The following is an 18,217-nucleotide window of genomic DNA, read 5'->3' as shown; positions in this document are numbered from 1 at the left end:
TCAGATGTTGACTAGTCACTTCAGGTGTGACCCTGTAGCTACCAAATGTTATTGAGCTTATGTCTAACTCTCAGCAATGGAAAAATATTCCCAAGCCCTCTACTGCTGGTGAGCAGGCCACATGCATTGCTGAGAAAGGAATGAATCTGAGTGGTTGTTTCTACTTGTGAAGAGTTGCTGATGGCCTAAGATAACTTCCGAATCAGAGGATATTGTTTGGTGCATCTCTGTGTTAAAACAAGATGTGGGTTTTCCTGTGAATTACAGCTCAGGAATTTAGTTAAAAATAGTAATAACTGTTCCATAATAATTTGCAACTGTATTCTCCTGGAATTCTGTTACATTGATTGTCTTTGTGATTGTCTTCCTGATAACACATTTCAGACTTTGGCTGTGGCATACCTGTTTGTATTTATCATTACTCAACTGTTACTTCCAAGTTCTTGGATTCAAGGACTATAGAGAACAGATTCTGATTTTGTAGGAGAGGAAACTGAGATACAGAGAGATGGAGTCAGTTGGCCAGAGAACAGCCAGCATGTTAGAGACAGAGCTGGACTTGCCAGGCTTGTGCTGTGATAACCGAGTGGTCTCATCTACCTTGGAATGTCCACTATACCCCTTGAAGTGTTAGTCACTCGGTCGTGTTTGACTCTTTGTGACCCCATGGACTGTAGCCTGCCAGGCTCCTCTGTCCATGGGAATCTCTAGGCAAGAATACTGGAGTGGGTTGCCGTTCCCTTCTCCAGGGGATCTTCCTGACCCAGGGATCAAACTGGGGTTTCCTGCATTGCATGCAGATTCTTTACCGACTGAGCCACCAGGGAAGACCTAATTATGTACTAATTTATGTATAATTTATGTACACCCCTTTTATGTACTGATGTACTAATTTATAATTAATTAGTACTAATTTATAATTATTTATTTGTCTACTTCCCTGTGGGGTTTCCCAGGTGGTGCTAGTGGTAAAGAATCCGCCTGCCAATGCAGGAGACTTAAGAGATGTGGGTCCAATCCCTGGGTTGGGAAGATCCCCTGGAGAAGAAAATGGCAACCCACACCAATATTCTTGCATAGAGAATCCCATGGACAGAGGAGCCTGGTGGGCTACAGTCCATGGGGTCACAGAGTCAGACAAGACTGAAGCAACTTAGCACACGTGCACACATACGGCCCTGAACCGGAACTGATTTGAAATTCTATGTATCAATCCATATTTCTTCTAAGTTTTGCTCCTTGGATTGAACACTGAATAACATAGAAGTTTGCCCGCAAACTTTTATGGGAGATGCAAGGAACTTAATAGTGGTTATCTTTGGGGAGCGAGGCTGAAGACAATTATGTTTTATTTCACTCCCTCCTACACTGTTGGTTGTTTTTATATGACAGGTGAGTGGGGAGCAAAAGAGATGACTTGGACTTGAAGGATTTTATAGCCTATTGGGGAGATAGAACAGTCATCCATGGGTGATATAAATTGAGAGTCGTTTTATTACAAAGTATCCTCCACACAAGTCTTAAAGAGATTAAAGGTAAAAGAGTAATCTAAGCCAGGCATGGGGGATTTGAGAGGAGGCCCAATTGTATATCTTCTACAGGAGATGGAGGAAACCCAGCTCCCTTCGAGGATCTCACCTTGAGCACACATACACACACAGGCACAAAAGCCTGGCCCACCCTAGGTACCATCAGCGTTTGCTCCTGGCACCTCTCATCACAGGAGCTCTCGCCGTCAGGATGTTAATTACTGACTGCCCCCTTGTTAGTGACTGATTTCAGTCCATTTGCCAAATATGATTGTCAGGAGCACACATGCTTTGCCAGTTTCAGTGGTATAGATAAGCTAGGCACAGGTTCGTGAACAGTGTCTGCTAAAGAGATGTTGTCCCTGCTGCTACCCCTGGAAAGACTCACCAGGAACACTGCAGGAATCAACTTCCCCATGCAGGTCTTCACTCCAAGATACAGGATCAGTGAACAGGGTAGGATGTCTGTCAAGATTAGAAAGGGATGCTCTGCTTTTTCATCTTTGAAACACCTACCTCATCATTTATTACAATGGCAAGGAATGGGGCTGTTAATGTTGCCTGCATTGATCTTTTCAATTGGAAACTCACTTTAGTACACTTTTTTTTTAAAGGCCTGTATTGGCAAGAGCTATAAAGTAGTAGGATGACACTTGTTAAAGATACCATCGTTACATTTTCAGTTCTCTAACTTTCTAGGCCGAGTAAGTTACTGTGAGCAATCCTGCTTTTTCTGTAAAAATGTTTTTCATTCAGACTGCAATGCTGCCTGAGCTCTTATCACTAGCAAATCCCAGAAGGACTGACTTATTAATTAGAGCTAATAATGTATCTGAAATTCTAACTTCTTAAGTTCTTAAATTGCAGTGTAATTCCCAGCCTAACAGGGATATCATTGGGTAGTTTTGTTATAATTTTCACTTCAGCCCTGGTCCAGTATCTTAATATCCCTGGTATGATGATGAGCAAACAGAATGTAGAATTTTGTTGAGAATCACTGATATATTGCTAAGCACATACTATAGTTGTATTGTTTGGGAACACATGCCCCAAAGAAGAAGGATGGATTTACCATGTCACTCCCTGCTTACAGTTGATTCCTATCACAATGAGAACAAAATTCAGGCTCCTTAATCTAGACCTCTATGGGCCAGCAACATCTGTCCCCAGTCTCATCTACTCACTCCCTCTCACTCTGTTCCAGCTGCACTGGCCTTATTTCCTACTCCCTTTCCTGATCTGGTCCTGGTCTCTGAGTGTGCACTGGCTGTTCTCTGTGCTTGCAGGAGAACACTCTGGACAAGACCTTTGCAAGGCTGGGTCCTCTTGTTTTTCAGATCTCACTTCATCTGTCAGTCTCTCCCATCAGGAAGCTTCCATAAGCCTCTTTTCCTTCTCTGTCAGAGGGCAGACAGAATGAAAACCACAATCACAGAAAACTATCCAACTGATCACATGGACCGCAGCCTTGTCTAACTCAGTAAAACTATAAGCCATGCTGTGTAGGGCCACCCAAGATGGACGGTTCATGATGGAGAGTTCTCACAAAACGTGGTCCATTGGAGAAGGGAATGGCAAACCACTTCGGTATTCTTGCCTTGAGAACCCCATGAACAGTAAGAAAAGGCAAAAAGATAAAACACTGAAAGATGACCTCCCCAGGTCAGTAGGTACCCAATATGCTACTAGAATTCAGTGGAGAAATAACTCCAGACAGAATGAAGAGACAGAGCCAAAGCAGAAACAGCAACCAGTTGTGGATGTGACTGGTGATGGAAGTAAAGTCCAACGCTGTAAAGAGCAATATGGCTTAGGAACCTGGAATATTAGGTCCATGAATCAAGGTACATTGGAAGTGGTCAAACAGGAGATGGCAAGAGTGAACATAGACATTTTAGGAATCAGTGAACTAAAATGGATTAGAATGGGTGAATTTAACTCAGATGACCATTATGTCTACTACTGTGGGCAAGAACCCCTTAGAAGAAATGGAGTAGCCATCATGGTCAATGAAAGAGTCCAAAATGCAGTAGTTGAGTGCAGTCTCAAACACGACAGAATGATCTCTGTTCATTTCCAAGGCAAACCATTCAATATCACAATAATCCAAGTCTATGCCCCGACCAGTAATATTGAAGAAGCTGAAGTTGAACAGTTCTATGAAGACCTACAAGACCTTCTAGAACTAACACCCAAAAAAGATGTCCTTTTCATTATAGGGGACTGGAATGCAAAAGTGGGAAGTCAAGAGCTACTTGGAGTAACAGGCAACTTTGGCCTTGGAGTACAAAACAAAGCTGGGCAAGGTTAACAGAGTTTTGCCAAGAGAATGCACTGCTCATAGCAAACACCCTCTTCCAACAACACAAGAGAAGACTCTACACATGGACATCACCAGATGGTCAACACCGAAATCAGATTGATTACATTCTTTGCAGCCAGAGATGGAGAAACTCTATATAGTCAGCAAAAACAAGACCAGAAGCGGACTCAGATCATGTGTGGTTCAGATCATGAACTCCTTGTTGCCAAATATTGGCAACAAGTCAGTTTAAGTCAAATATTGACTTAAATTGAAGAAAGTCAATTTAAATTGAAAGAACAAGTCAATTTAAGTCAAATATTGACTTAAATTGAAGAAAGTAAGGAAAACCACCAGATCATTCAGGTATGACCTAAATCAAATCCCTTACGATTATACAATAGAAATGACAAATAGATTCAAGAGATTAGATCTGATAGAGTGCTTGAAGAACTGTGGACAGAGGTTCATGGCATTGTACAGGAAGCAGTGATCAAGACCATCCCCAAGAAAAAGAAATGCAAAAAGGCAAAATGGTTGTCTGATGAGGCCTTACAAATAGCTGAGAAGAGAAACTAAATGCAAAGGAGAAAAGGAAAGATATACCCATTTGAATGCAGAGTTCCAAAAGATAGCAAGGAGAGATAAGAAAGCCTTCCTCAGAGATCAAAGCAAAGAAACAGAAGAAAACAATAGAATGGGAAAGACTAGAGCTCTCGCCAAGAAAATTAGGGATACCAAGGGAACATTTCTTGCAAAGATGGGCACAATAAAGGATAGAAATGGTATGGACCTAACAGAAGCAGAAGATATTAAGAAAACATGGCAAGAATACACAGAAGAACTATACAAAATAGATCTTCATGACCCATATAACCACAATGGTGTGATCACTCACCTAGAGCCACACATTCTGGAATGCGAAGTCCAGTGAGGTTTAGGAAATATCACTACGTACAAAGCTGGTGGAGGTGATGGAATTCCAGTTGAGCTATTTCAAATCCTAAAAGATGATGCTGTGAAAGTGCTGCACTCAATATGCCAGCAAATTTGGAAAACTCAGCAGTGACCACAGGACTGGAAAAGGTCAGTTTTCATTTCAATCCCAAAGAAAGGCAATGCCAAAGAATGCTCAAACTACCATACAGTTGCACTCATCTCACATGCTAGCAAAGTAATGCTCAGAGTTCTCCAAGCAAGGCTTCAACAGTATGTGAACCATGAACTTCCAGAAGTTCAAACTGGATTTAGAAAAGGCAGAGGAACCAGAGATCAAATTGCCAACATCCATTGGATCATTGAAAAAGCAAGAGAGTTCCAGAAAGACATCTACTTCTGCTTTGTTGACTATGCTAAAGCCTTTGACTGTGTGGATCACAAGACACTGTGGAAAATTTTTCAAGAGATGGGAATATCAGACCACCTGACCTGCCTCCTGAGAAATCTATATGCAGGTGAACTGCATATGCAAGTAGAACTGTATATGCAAGTAGAACTGGACATGGAACAAACAACAGACTGGTTTAAAATCGGGAAAGGAATAAGTCAAGACTGCATTTTGTCACCCTACTTATTTAACTTATATGCAGTGCACATCATGCAAAATGCCGGGCTGGATGAAGCACAAGCTGGAATTGAGATTGCTGGGAGAAATATCAATAACCTCAGATTTGCAGGTGACACCACTCTTATGGCAGAAAGTGAAAAAGAACTAAAGAGCCTCTTGATGAAAGTGAAAGAGGAGAGTGGAAAAAGTTGGCTTAAAATTCAACATTCAGAAAACAAAGAACGTGACATCTGGTCCCACCACTTCAGATAGATGAGTCAAATAGATGTGGAAACAGTGGCTGACTTTATTTTTGGGGGCTCCAAAATCACTGCAGATGGTGACTGCAGCCATGAAATCAAAAGATGTTAGCTCCTTGGAAGAAAAGCTATGATCCACCTAGACAGCTTATTAAAAAGCAGAGACATTACTTTGTTGACAAAGGTCCATCTAGTCAATGCTATGCTTTTCCAGTAGTCATGTATGGATGTTGAGAGTTTGACCATAAGGAAAGCTGAGCACAGAAGAATTTATGCTTTTGAACTGTGGTGTTGGAGAAGACTCTTGAGAGTCGCTTGGACTGCAAGGAAATCCAACCAGTCAACCCTAAAGGAAATCATTGGATATTCATTGGAAGGACTGATGGTGAAGCCTAAACTCCAATCCTTTGGCCAGCTGACGTGAAGAACTGACTCACTGGAAAAGACCCTGATGCTGGGAAAGATTGAAGGTGGGAGGAGAATGAGATGACGGAGGATAAGATGGATGGCATCACTGCCTCAATGGACATGAGTTTGAGTGTTTTCCTCTACTAAAATATGTGTCGATGAGAACAGGGAGAATGTTTTGGCTCATCATTGCATCAACAGAACTTAGAAGTTTGCTTGCATGTAGGAATCATTCAATAAATATTGGTTGGCTTGCCAGAGATGGATAGATGGATTCACAAGTAAAATTCAAAGTGGTGTAGCCATCTGACATTCTAGAAAATTCCAAAAGACTAAACTAGGAGAAAGCAGAGGTGTGGACAGGACACCCTTGGGGCAGAAGCAGCAGCTTTCCCCTGCTGGGACAGGGTGGACTCCAGAGATAAGGTCCAAATTTGAGATAGGTCAACAAGATTGAGCACAGATGAGTATCTGAAATTACAGCCTGGAGCTCTGTACAAATGAGGAAGATGCGAAGAAGAGTTCGGCCCTTGGGAGGAGCATGCAGTATCTGTGACCAGTGGACAGGTTCAGGCACCTTCTGGGCCCTGGAGACCACAAGAGGGGAAAAATTGGAGTGATACTTTGGTGCAGAAACTGAGGCTGAGGGGGCTGAAGCGACTGTGGAGCAGGTAGGTGGCAGCTGCTGCCACTGTAACTGCTGTCAGTTTGATTCCCTGCTGAGCGTTTCGGAGCTCTGCGGGGAGGTGACAGAATGCAGTTTCCACATTCATCTTGCAGAGCTGCAACTGGTTCCTTAACCTGAAGTCTTGCCATGGCAACTTAAAATTTGAACGAGGTCTCTGGAAGGTACCCAGGTTGGATCCAGGACTGAGAAGGGGACATTGGGTTTAATGGTTCTGTGCCTCTTTTTTAGAATCTTGGGCTATTGTAGCTGGAAGGATCAACTAGTCCAAAGACCTTATTTTTATAAATAAAAAACAGGAAGGGGAAGTCGACATTGGAGACTGAAACTCTGATTCTTCTGCTAGACTTTTTGTGCTACAAGTGATTTTACCTATTCTGTTTCCCTATCCCATGGGACACAAGTTGCTTAGGATATAAGTAAGTGTCTTAGAAAACAGTTAATCATCAGATAGCTAATATTTATTCAGTGCTTTCTGTATTCTAGACCCTGTTCTCAGCGATCTGTACTTTTTAGCTCATTTCATTTTCATGAAAAACACCATGAGGAAGATGTATTATTATTCCCATTTCACAGGCACGAAAACTGAGCCAGAGAGATTAACTTTCCCACACTTATACAGCTGGTGAGTGGAAGAACATATGGTTCAAAGCCTGGCTGTAGACACCCATACCTCCCATTCTTAACTGCCAGATAATGTTGCCTGTTAAAAGAAGTTTGGTTAAATAAAATTAGATTTTGTTTTTCTTAACTTCAAGGTTTTTCAGGGCCTTTTCATGTGTATAAGGGGCAATATGACCCTTCTAGCTGAAGAATGTAGAAAATATTTTTGAAATGTGATACCAGGAAGACTGTCCAGAGCATTTCATAGGATTAATGCTCTCAAAACACAAATGAGGAAACAGTGTCCTGCCCAATCTTGAAAGATTTGGATGACCATGACGCACACAGCACTCACATGTGCTTCAGAGACTTGTTTATCTCTGAAAGAAGTAGTGCTACAGATTTAGCAATGGATTGTAATAAGGTGAATGTCTCTCCCTTTAGTTGACTAGGTGGCTCTCCTCCTGGTCAGGGCCACCTTGCTCAGAAAGACAGAAATAAGATGTTCCTTCAGCACCTGACAGGGCACACAGGACCAGTTCAGACCCCCTGCAGGCCCCTGGCTGAGCATTGCTTTGTGGGTCTGCAACCTGCTGCCCACTCTATTCAGCATTGCTGGGTATTGACAGTAATGTGGCAAAGACTTCCCGTAATAGAGGGAGCCATCTAGCTGAAGCTTCCCAAGTAATTCAGTGGTAAAAGAACCTGCCTGCCAATGCAGGAGATATGGGTTCAGTCCTTGGGTTGGGAAGATCCCTTGGAAGAGGAAATGGCAACCCACTCCAGTATTCTTGCCTGAAAAGTCCCATGGAGGGAGGAGCCTGGCAGGCTACAGTCCATGGGGTCACAAAGAGTCAGACATGACTGAGAGACTGAGTGCACACATCTGGCTAAACTGTCTCTCTCCTAACTGATGGGTTGACTCACACTGAGAATTCCCAAGGGGAGTCTATTGAAAGCTTATACCCAACTGAGATGGCAGGACTGTTCCATGGCCTTGAGTGCCAAGTTGGAGAAACCCCTTCTCTTCACTCTAGCACCTGACCTCTAACTCCAGCTCTACCCACTGCTCCAGACCATCTAATCTGTGTGAATGAGGTTTTAAAGGGTTTAGCTCTCCAGAATTGAGGCTTCTTTTTCTTCCTCAGATAAATTGCTGTATTCTACAATAATTTCAAGTATTTTCACAAACGTTATCCTTTTTAAAATCCTCAAAACAACTCCGATATCAAGGAGGCAGAAGGTAAGCAGGATAGGCAAGATCATGACAGCATGTAAATGCAGGGCTGTGTTTCACACCTAGGTCTTCTGGTTCTGAAGCTATTATGTATTACATCCCATGGCAGTTACATCAGAGAAAGTAGCAAATGGTCCCCTTTAATGGTCTGGGGTCTTCTACATCTTATTTTTACCATATGGCAGCAACAGTATCTTTTATTAATATCATCCTTTAGAGAACCACAGCCTTCAGCTATGGGAGTATTCTGAGCTGTATGGATCCTGGCAAATACGTTGAACTTCATGAAACTATAGTTTTATGTATATACTATGTGGTTGCATAAGACAATGAAATTATGTAGAAGAGAAGAAACAAAATAGCTTTTAATAGAGTGTGTCTGTTACCACTTGATAGGCTTGGTCAAGGGTGTTTCCTCAGCTCTTGATGGGTTTGAAATCATACACTCTCAATTGGGGAAAGGTGAAGCTGATGAAGCACCTTAACCAAGGGTCTCATAAACTATTCCAGAGCAGGAAATTCTCAGTTCATTATATTACTTGTATGTAGTTTGGTTTTAACTTTAAGAAACCCAATGATACTTAAATGTCACCCTTTCCATAATATAAAAACCATATACAGTTGACCCTTGAAAAATGTGGGATTGATCCACACAATTTCTCTTATACATAGTATATTTCAGTGGTAAATACCACAGCACTATGCAATCTGAGGTTCGTCAAATGCACTGATGGGAAGAGGAACTGTGGATACAGAGGGCCAGCTGTAAGTTATACACAAATTAACCCCCATATTCTTCAAGGGTTGACTTTATTCAACTTCTCAACTGTTCAGAAATTAATAATTTTACATTACCATCTGGCTACTTTTTCAGTACCTGTTTCAATATCTATATCAGAACAGAGGAGGAAAACAAAATAACACATAAAAATTTGGTTTAGTATGGAAGTTTGAAGTTGTGATTTAAACTTAGGAACTTTTTTTAGATATATGCAGTCTCCAAGGACTCCAACAAATGGGTAGGCAGAGGCCCGAGAACTTTACAGATGAGTTGCAACAAAGGGGCTACCAAGAAGAGAAAGAGAAGTTTCTGACTCTATACTGCTTTCTTCTTGTCTGCTTTAGACACTGCACGACATAAATGGCCTTGTCTGTCATATGCCATGTTCACATCTAGGTAAATTATAGCTATTAATATCGTTTAAGGTAATGTTTTATTAAATGATTATAAAAAAGATAATCACCTTGATGATTAAAAAAGAAATTGGAAAATGCCAAAAAATGTAAATGGAATTAAAATCACCGGGCATCAGCAGTACTGACAAGGTAATTCTTGTTAATGTCTCTCTCTCTATATATATATCTTTATATACACAGAGAAAATATATTTTAGCATAAAGTTGGCCTCACTGGAGATGCTGGGACTCTGTTACTGGCAGTATTCTGCTTTTTCCTCTGTCATCACTGGCATGAAGACAGCCTTCCTGGTGACTGTCAAGGACTTTCGGGGGCTTTATAAACAACGGTCCTGTCATTAGGTAGGAATGGAGGGGAGGGAGGCTGGAAGCCACTCCAGATATCCAGAGGTTGCTGCAGATGGAGTCAGGAGGCAGGCAGACCCTCATCAAGACGGCAGCCACTTGCTGGATGAAAGTTCCTCTGGGGATCCTCGTGCACGTCCCAGAGATTCGAGAGGGTTCAGCTTGGCACCCTCAGGTCCCGAGGTGTGACCATCTTTCTTTCCTGCTGACATTTTTCTCCTCAGTGGGCAGAGATAATCCCGAGTTGAGTGTCACTTGTTATATTTAAAGACTCCAGGCTCAAAGGTAGTGATTACTGCTCTGGCTATTTTCAATCTGTCTCCTTAAAACGGTCTTCTGAGAAGTGCCTCAGCAATTTGGATGCAGAAAGGATGTTGCCTTATCCTTCCTTTCTGCCCCTCAGGGCATGCTGTGGTTTGGGGAAATAAGCAGGAATCCTTAGATTGATACAGTTCTTTAATTTGAATGCTGCTTCCTCCATCTCCTTTCATACTGGCTGTTTGGCCACATTCTAGAGAAAACATGGAGGGGCCCAGCAGGAGCCTGGAGGCTTCCCTTGGGGTCAGCCAGCCCACGGGTCTTCCAGCTGCTATGATGAGTCTTTCAGGCAGCTGCTGCCTGCACCGGTATCTCCTGCCACACACCCTGCTCCTCAGAAATTTCTGTCCCTTTGAAAGAGTTGGATTTGTAGGCAAAGTGGGATAGTGTCTGGGCCTCCCATAGTCTAACCTCGTGACCTGTACTCCAAGAAGCTGCCACTTGGTAGGGGAGCCTGGTGGGGCCGGGTACCCTGACTTGGGCATTATTGACAGAAGTGTAACCCAGAAAGTCAGTCACTCTGTCTCTTGTTTGCAGTAACTACCCACCTCCCCTGTGACTTTGAAGGGAAAAATACATCCTGATGATAGAAAAATTTGATATGTTTTTCATTAGCAGAGCAATACTTGTTTGCAGTTTTAGCATAAAAATATAGAAATCTTCAAATTAAACCAGTTCAGTCCTTCAGGGCCTGGCTGGGGGATAAGACCTGGCAGGGCTTGGGAGCCTCTGATTGGAGGGCACTCACTGTCTTGGGCTGAGTCTCTCTGAAGTGGGCGTGGGGAGGCCTGGAGGGCAGATGGAGTTCAACTAATTCTCCGATGAAGGGATTATGAATGGTTTTGGTTCTAAAGAAGCTGCTTCCAGCTGAAGAAGCTGAAGTCGAATGCCTCTATGAAGACCTACATGACCTTCTAGAACTAACACCCCAAAAAGATGTCCTTTTCATTACAGGGGACTGGAATGTAAAAGTAGGAAGTCAAGAAATACCTGGAGTAACAGGCAAATTTGGCCTTGGAGTACAGAATGAAGCAGGGCAAAGGCTAACAGAGTTTTGCCAAGGGAACACACTGGTCATAGCAAACACCCTTTTCCAACAAGACAAGACTCTACACATGAACATCACCAGATGGTCAATACCGAAATCAGAATGATTATATTCTTTGCAGCTAAAGATGGGGAAGCTCTATACAGTCAGCAAAAACAAGACTGGGAACTGATTGTGGCTCAGATCATGAACTCCTTATTGCCAAATTCAGACTTAAATTGAAAAAAGTAGGGAAAACCACCAGACCATTCAGGGATGACCTAAATCAAATCCCTTACGATTATACAGTGGAAGTGAGAAATAGATTTAAGAGACTACATCTGATAGAGTGCCTGAAGAACTATGAATGGAGGTTCATGACATTGTATAGGAGGTGGTGATCAAGACCATCCCCAAGAAAAAGAAGTGCAAAAAGGCAAAATGGTTGTCTGAGGAGGCCTTACAAATAGCTGAGAAAAGAAGAGAAGCTAAATGCAAAGGAGAAAAGGAAAGATATACCCATTTGAATGCATAGTTCCAAAAAATAGCAAGGAGAGATAAGAAAGCCTAAGAGATCAATGCAAAGAAATAGAGGAAAACAATAGAATGGGAAAGACTAGAGATCTCTTCAAGAAAATTAGAGATACCAAGGGAACATTTCATGCAAAGATGGGCTCAATAAAGGACAGAAATGGTATGGACCTAACAGAAGCAGAAGATATTAAGAATAGGTGGCAAGAATACACAGAAGAACTATAAATAGAAAAAATCTTCACGATGGTGTGATCACTCACCTAGAGTCAGACATTCTGGAATGTGAAGTCAAGTGAGCCTTAGGAAGCATCACTATGAACAAAGCTAGTGGAGGTGATGGAACTCCAGTTGAGCTATTTCAAATCCTAAAAGGTGATGCTGTGAAAGTGCTGCACTCAATATGCCAGCAAATTTGGAAAACTCAGCAGTGGCCACAGGACTGGAAAAGGTCAGTTTTCATTCCAATCCCAAAGAAAGGCAATGCCAAAGAATGCTTAGACTACCACACAATTGCACTCATTTCAAATGCTAGCAAAGTAATGCTCAAAATTCTCCAAGCCAGGCTTCAACAATATGTGAACTGTGAACTTCCAGATGTTCAAGCTGGATTTAGAAAAGGTAAAGGAACCAGAGATCAAATTGCCAACATCCATTGGATCATTGAAAAAGCAAGAGAGTTCCAGAGAAACATTTACTTCTGCTTTATTGACTACATCAAAGCCTTTGACTCTGTGGATCATAACAAACTGGAAAATTCTGAAAGAGATGGGAATACCAGACCACCTGACCTGCCTCCTGAGAAATCTGTATGCAGGTCAAGAAGGAACAGTTAGAACTGGACATGGAAAAACAGACTGGTTCCAAATTGGGAAAGGGGTACTTCAAGGCTGCATATTGTCACCCTGTTTATTTAACTTATATGCAGAGTACATCATGAGAAATGCTGTACTGGATGAAGCACATGCTAGAATCAAGATTGCCAGGAGAAATATCAATAACCTCAGATATGCAGATGACACCACACTTATGGCAGAAAGCAAAGAAGTAGTAAAGAGCCTCTTGATGAAAGTGAAAGAGGAGAGTGAAAAACCTGGCTTAAAACTCAACATTCAGAAAACTAACATCGTGGCATCTGGTCCCATCACTTCATGGCAAATACATGGGGAAACAATGGAAACAGTGACAGACTATTTTTTGGGGCTCCAAAATCACTGGATGGTGACTGCAGCCGTTAAATTAAAGGATGCTAGCTCCTTGGAAGAAAAGCTATTATCAACCTAGACAGCATATTAAAAAGCAGAGACATTACTTTGCCAACAAAAGTCCATCTAGTCAAAGCCATGGTTTTTCCAATAGTCACGTATGGATGTGAGAGTTTGACTATAAAGAAAGCTGAGTGCCAAAGAACTGATGCTTTTGACCTGTGGTCTTGGAGAAGACTCTTGAGAGTCCCTTGGACATCAAGGAGATCCAACCAGTCCATACTAAAGGAAATCAACCCTGAATATTCATTAGAAGGACTGATGCTAAATCTCCAATACTTTGGCCACCTGATGTAAAGAACTGACTAATTTAAAAGACCCTGATGCTGGGAAAGATTGAAGGTGGGAGGAGAAGGGAACGACAGAGGATGAGATGGTTGGATGGCATCACCGACTCAATGGCCATGTGTTTGAGTAGACTCCACGAGTTGGTGATGGACAAGGAAGCCTGGCATGCTGCAGTCCATGGGGTCGCAAAGAGTCAGACATGACTGAGTGACTGAACTGTACTGAAGTGAACTAGTTCTAAAATGTCAGCGTCCATAGGAAGCTTGCTCACAATTCAGATTTCTTAGTGAGAGCCTCAGAGATTCTGGTTCAGTAACTTGAAGGAGATCCCGGCATCTGCATTGTAACAAACATCCAAAATGTCTCTGAAAAAGGCTTTCAAGAACCAGGATGAGAAACACTTAAGTATAATGGAATATATTCCCACTGAAGTGAGAAATGTACAGGAAGAAAACCTTTCTTTTTGATGAACACCTAGCTCAAATAGCTTATTTTACGCTTTCCTTCACTGTTTCTTTTTAATCTTCACATAACACAGCCCCTAACGAATGAAGTAAACTGAATCATAGTCATACAATTTGTAGTTTTCTGTTTTTCTATCTTTTTCTTCTGCCATGATAGTTCCCTTCTGCACTGAGATGCTTGGTAGAATCCAAGTGTCAGTTATCTCTGTGAGTTGTCCTTCTCCTCTGCCATTTGTGAACCTAGAATCTTCCCTCGGTCTGGGCCATGTAACCCTGATAGCCTCTCCTGCTCATGGCAAGGCTGACTTCCTAGGACACTCAGGGTCTAGTCTGAGATCTGCCACCACCTGGGTTTTGTGACCCTGACCTAGCCAGGTAACCTGGTTTCTGGGTTTTGGTTTTTTGTACTGTGAGGGTGTTGGGGTAAAAGACTAAGTTGCATTGAAAGTAGATGTACATAGAGTCATTTTGTCTGTTTCCTGCTGTTCCTAATGTATTCACCTAGACGGAACAATATAACTCATTGTTATATATATAAGTTATATATATACATATGTTGTTCCTTTAAGGGACTAGTTCCAAATAGGAAAAGGAGTACGTCAAGGCTGTATATTGTCACCCTGCTTATTTAACTTATATGCGGAGTACATCATGAGAAACGCTGGGCTGTATGAAGCACAAGCTGGAATCGAGATTGCCTGGAGAAATATCAATAACCTCAGATATGCAGATGATACCACCCTTATGGCAGAAAGTGAAGAGGAACTAAAAAGCTTCTTGATGAAGGTGAAAGAGGAGAGTGAAAAAGTTGGCTTAAAGCTCAACATTCAGAAAACGAAGATCATGGCATCTGGTCCCATCACTTCATGGCAAATAGTTGGGGAAACAGTGAAAACGGTGTCAGACTTTATTTTCCTGGGCTCCAAAATCACTGCGGATGGTGACTGCAGCCATGAAATTAAAAGACACTTATTCCTTGGAAGAAAAGTTATGACCAACCTAGATAGCATATTCAAAAGCAGAGACATTACTTTGCCAAAAAAGGTCCATCTAGTCAAGGCTATGGTTTTTCCAGTGGTCATGTATGGATATGAGAGTTGGACTGTGAAGAAAGCTGAGCGCCGAAGAATTGATGCTTTTGAATTATGGTGTTGGAGAAGGCTCTTGAGAGTCCTTGGACTGCAAGGAGATCAAACCAGTCAATCCTAAAGGAAATCAATCCTGAAGGATTGATGTTGAAGCTGAAGCTCCAATCCTTTGGCTATCTGATGTGAAGAACTGACTCATTGTCAAAGATCCTGGTGCTGAGAAGACTGAAGTCAGGAGAAGGGGACGACAGAGCTTGAGATGGTTGGATGGCATCACTGACTCGATGGACATGAGTTTGAGTGAACTCTGGGAATTGGTGATGGACAAGGAGGCCTGGCGTGCTGCGATTCATGGGGTAGCAAAGAGTCGGACATGAATGAGCAACTCAACTGAACTGAACTGAAAGGGACTAGGTTCTTATTTCTTTTGAACATATTGGAAATGTTTAACTCAAGGAAAGCACAAAGAAAACCACATAATGTAGTTGTTTTTTTTTTTTTTCCTCCTCTCCAAGAGAATGGGGTCTCTTGTCACAGGACCTTCCTACCAACTACAAAGAAAGGTAAACAATGGGGTTAGGGTGCTGTCTGGCCCCCAGCTCTTACTGCCTGAGACACCCTGGCTTACCCCTTCATCTGAAGGTGGGCAAATGCAAAACACCGTCCGGTAGACTGAGTATCAGAGAAGAGAAAGAGAGAGAAGCCTGGGATATTCTCTGCACAGCCTTTGATTTCTCTGCTTCTCTCCTCTTTACCCTCCTTCAGGCTACTCCTCCTTTTGGTTTCAGCTTCTGTTTCTGACTCTGGATCCTGGTCCACACTGAAATGTCTGTGGCTTAGGAATTTTCCAGTGGTTTCATCTTTGCATTATTTTACTTGTAAGTATGGTTACTCCAAGAAAATTTTCTGAAATGTGAGCTTCTCCCCTTGCCCAGAGCTATAAACAAAGGGTCTTAGTTCTTTGCCACCAAGCATGGCTGTGTTTAATCAGATGACTTCCTGGTCTTACTTCCTGAAGAGGAGGCTAAAGGTGTGTGTCAGGTTTTAGAAGCAGAGTGATATCGAGAGTGAAGTGAATATACTTGTTTCTTCCGTGGAGGAAGCCACTGTGTTGTTTGAAGGAGCTTTTTAGGCTTTAGGAGAAAACAGAAGTGTGGGAGGGATGCCAGCCTTTAAGGAAACCATGAATCCGAAGGGAAAGTCTTCTGAGCCTCTGTTGAGAACCTACCTAGTAACCACTGGTTGCTCAGTAGAGAGAAAATTTAGAACAACAGGAGGTGTATGGGACCAGGCCGGAGGAATTGTGAGGAAAAACAATGAAGTGACTTTAGGATTCTTCTGGTTCTCGCTCTTGATGACCTTACCTATGATGTAATGAGGATAATTTCTGATACAGAGGTCGAAGATGGGTCTAAGTTCTCTTCTTGTGTGCTGTACCTGCAACCGGTGCAGAAGGCAACAAGTCACTTCCCTCTGAGATTCCAGGTTTCTCATCCCATCAGCTCAAAAATCCACTGATTCTAAGTGTCAGGAGTTGAAGGATTCACAGAACTGAGAGAGCTTGTGGATGAAGTTGCTCTAAAGAACACAGGCTAGTATCCAGCCCGAGACTGGCATCCCTCTTAGAGATCAGCACGTTGCTTCCTTCTAGTGACAAGTTGAGAATGACAGTCCCAGAGAAGTAATGACGCTGGGACAGCAGAGAGAGTCTTTCTGTAGCGTCAGCCTGGGCTTCACGCAGTGAGCATCAACAGTCAGTCTGTGATAATTTAAGGCAGTTTGATTAACGTGTAACATACAAGAAGATGGCTGGTGTTTTGTCAGAAGCTATAATAAGAGAACACAAAGTAAATTAAAGAATTAGCCAAGTAGTGTTTAAATGCTGGTGCCTTTTCTTGTCTCTTTAGAGCTGAATGAAATTCTTTATAAGCAACAACATTTGTCGATAGTCCCAATATTTCTGATGCTGCCCCTATTGGCCTTATTATCTCCTTCTCATTACCTTCAATTTGACAACCATTTGCAAACCGGTTGTCATAAACATTTCAGAGATTGTCCATCTGAACCATCAGCTGCTTTTCAACACTTCAGAGTCCCCCAAATGTATTGATAATCTTAGCAGAAATCAGAGTATTGCAAACAGAAGACATGGTTCTCGGTATTTTATTTTAAATAAAGTAGTTAAACCAACTTGCATTACTGTGATTAATAATACAGTTGGATGCACATCTACCATCTTTGTGGAGGAAGTGTGGAGTGTGTGTTTTATGGTTGTCACGCTTGATCGTTTCTTTTTTTTTGTTTCTTGTTCTTTGTTGTCTTGAGAGTTTTCTCATCCGTTTCTAAAACATTTCCTTTGCTGGCCTGGAAGCAATAGCTTGCAGGTTTCCTCTTGTAGTGGTTGCTCTTAGAATTTTTAAACATATGAAGTGTTGTAGAGTAAAAGCAAAACTCTTCAGTATCTTTACCTTTTTCAAACAGGCAAGCACCTTATCGTATTCTAACTACCCATTTAGCACATTTCTTCCCCTTACCCCACATCTGCCCCATTGCTATTATCTACTGTTGCACTTAAAAACAAATAAGTTGTCAATTTTAATTATTTTAATATTCATTGCATATATACACCTTAGTAACATACTTTTTGTTTTTTCTTTCCCTGACATTCCATATCCTTTGGTATTCCTTTAACAGACCTTCTCTCTGAAATGTTTTCATTCTCTTCTTGAATGATGGTACAGAATTCTGTATACCTTTTCAGTTTGAAGGTCTATCACACATTGCCTTCTGCCATCTCTTTCTGTTGATAAGACAGCCTTTGTAACATTATTGTCTGTTGCTCTGCGGATGGGGTCCATCTGTTTTCTCCTACTGGTCTGTAAGATTCTATCTTTATGCTTGATGTACTGTAACTTTAGAGTGGTGTCTTGGTGTGCATTTTTAAGAATGTATTCTACTCAGTATTCTGAGACTACTCCAAGTGAGGACTCCTGTCTTTAGTTCTGGAAAATCACTAGCCATTATATAAAATCTCTATGATCTCCCTCCCCCAGCCTATTTCCTTCTATTGACATCTTGTTAGACATATATTAGAGTCTTTCAGCGGAGAAGGCAATGGCACCCCA

The 18,217-nt window shown here is 41.9% G+C and overlaps 1 protein-coding gene across 10 annotated transcripts in view; it reads left to right on the top strand.

Moving 5' to 3' along the window:
* UBE3D (ubiquitin protein ligase E3D) overlaps positions 1–18,217 on the top strand; it is a 166,566-nt gene that overhangs the window by 97,460 nt on the left and 50,889 nt on the right. The window lies entirely within an intron of this gene.

This window comes from Bos grunniens, chromosome 9 (assembly GCF_055505025.1).
Source record: "Bos grunniens cultivar Pamir isolate PY7600 chromosome 9, Bosgru_T2T1.0, whole genome shotgun sequence".
NCBI classification, from domain to species: Eukaryota; Metazoa; Chordata; class Mammalia; order Artiodactyla; family Bovidae; genus Bos; species Bos grunniens.
This window is presented reverse-complemented; position numbering and strand designations above follow the sequence as displayed.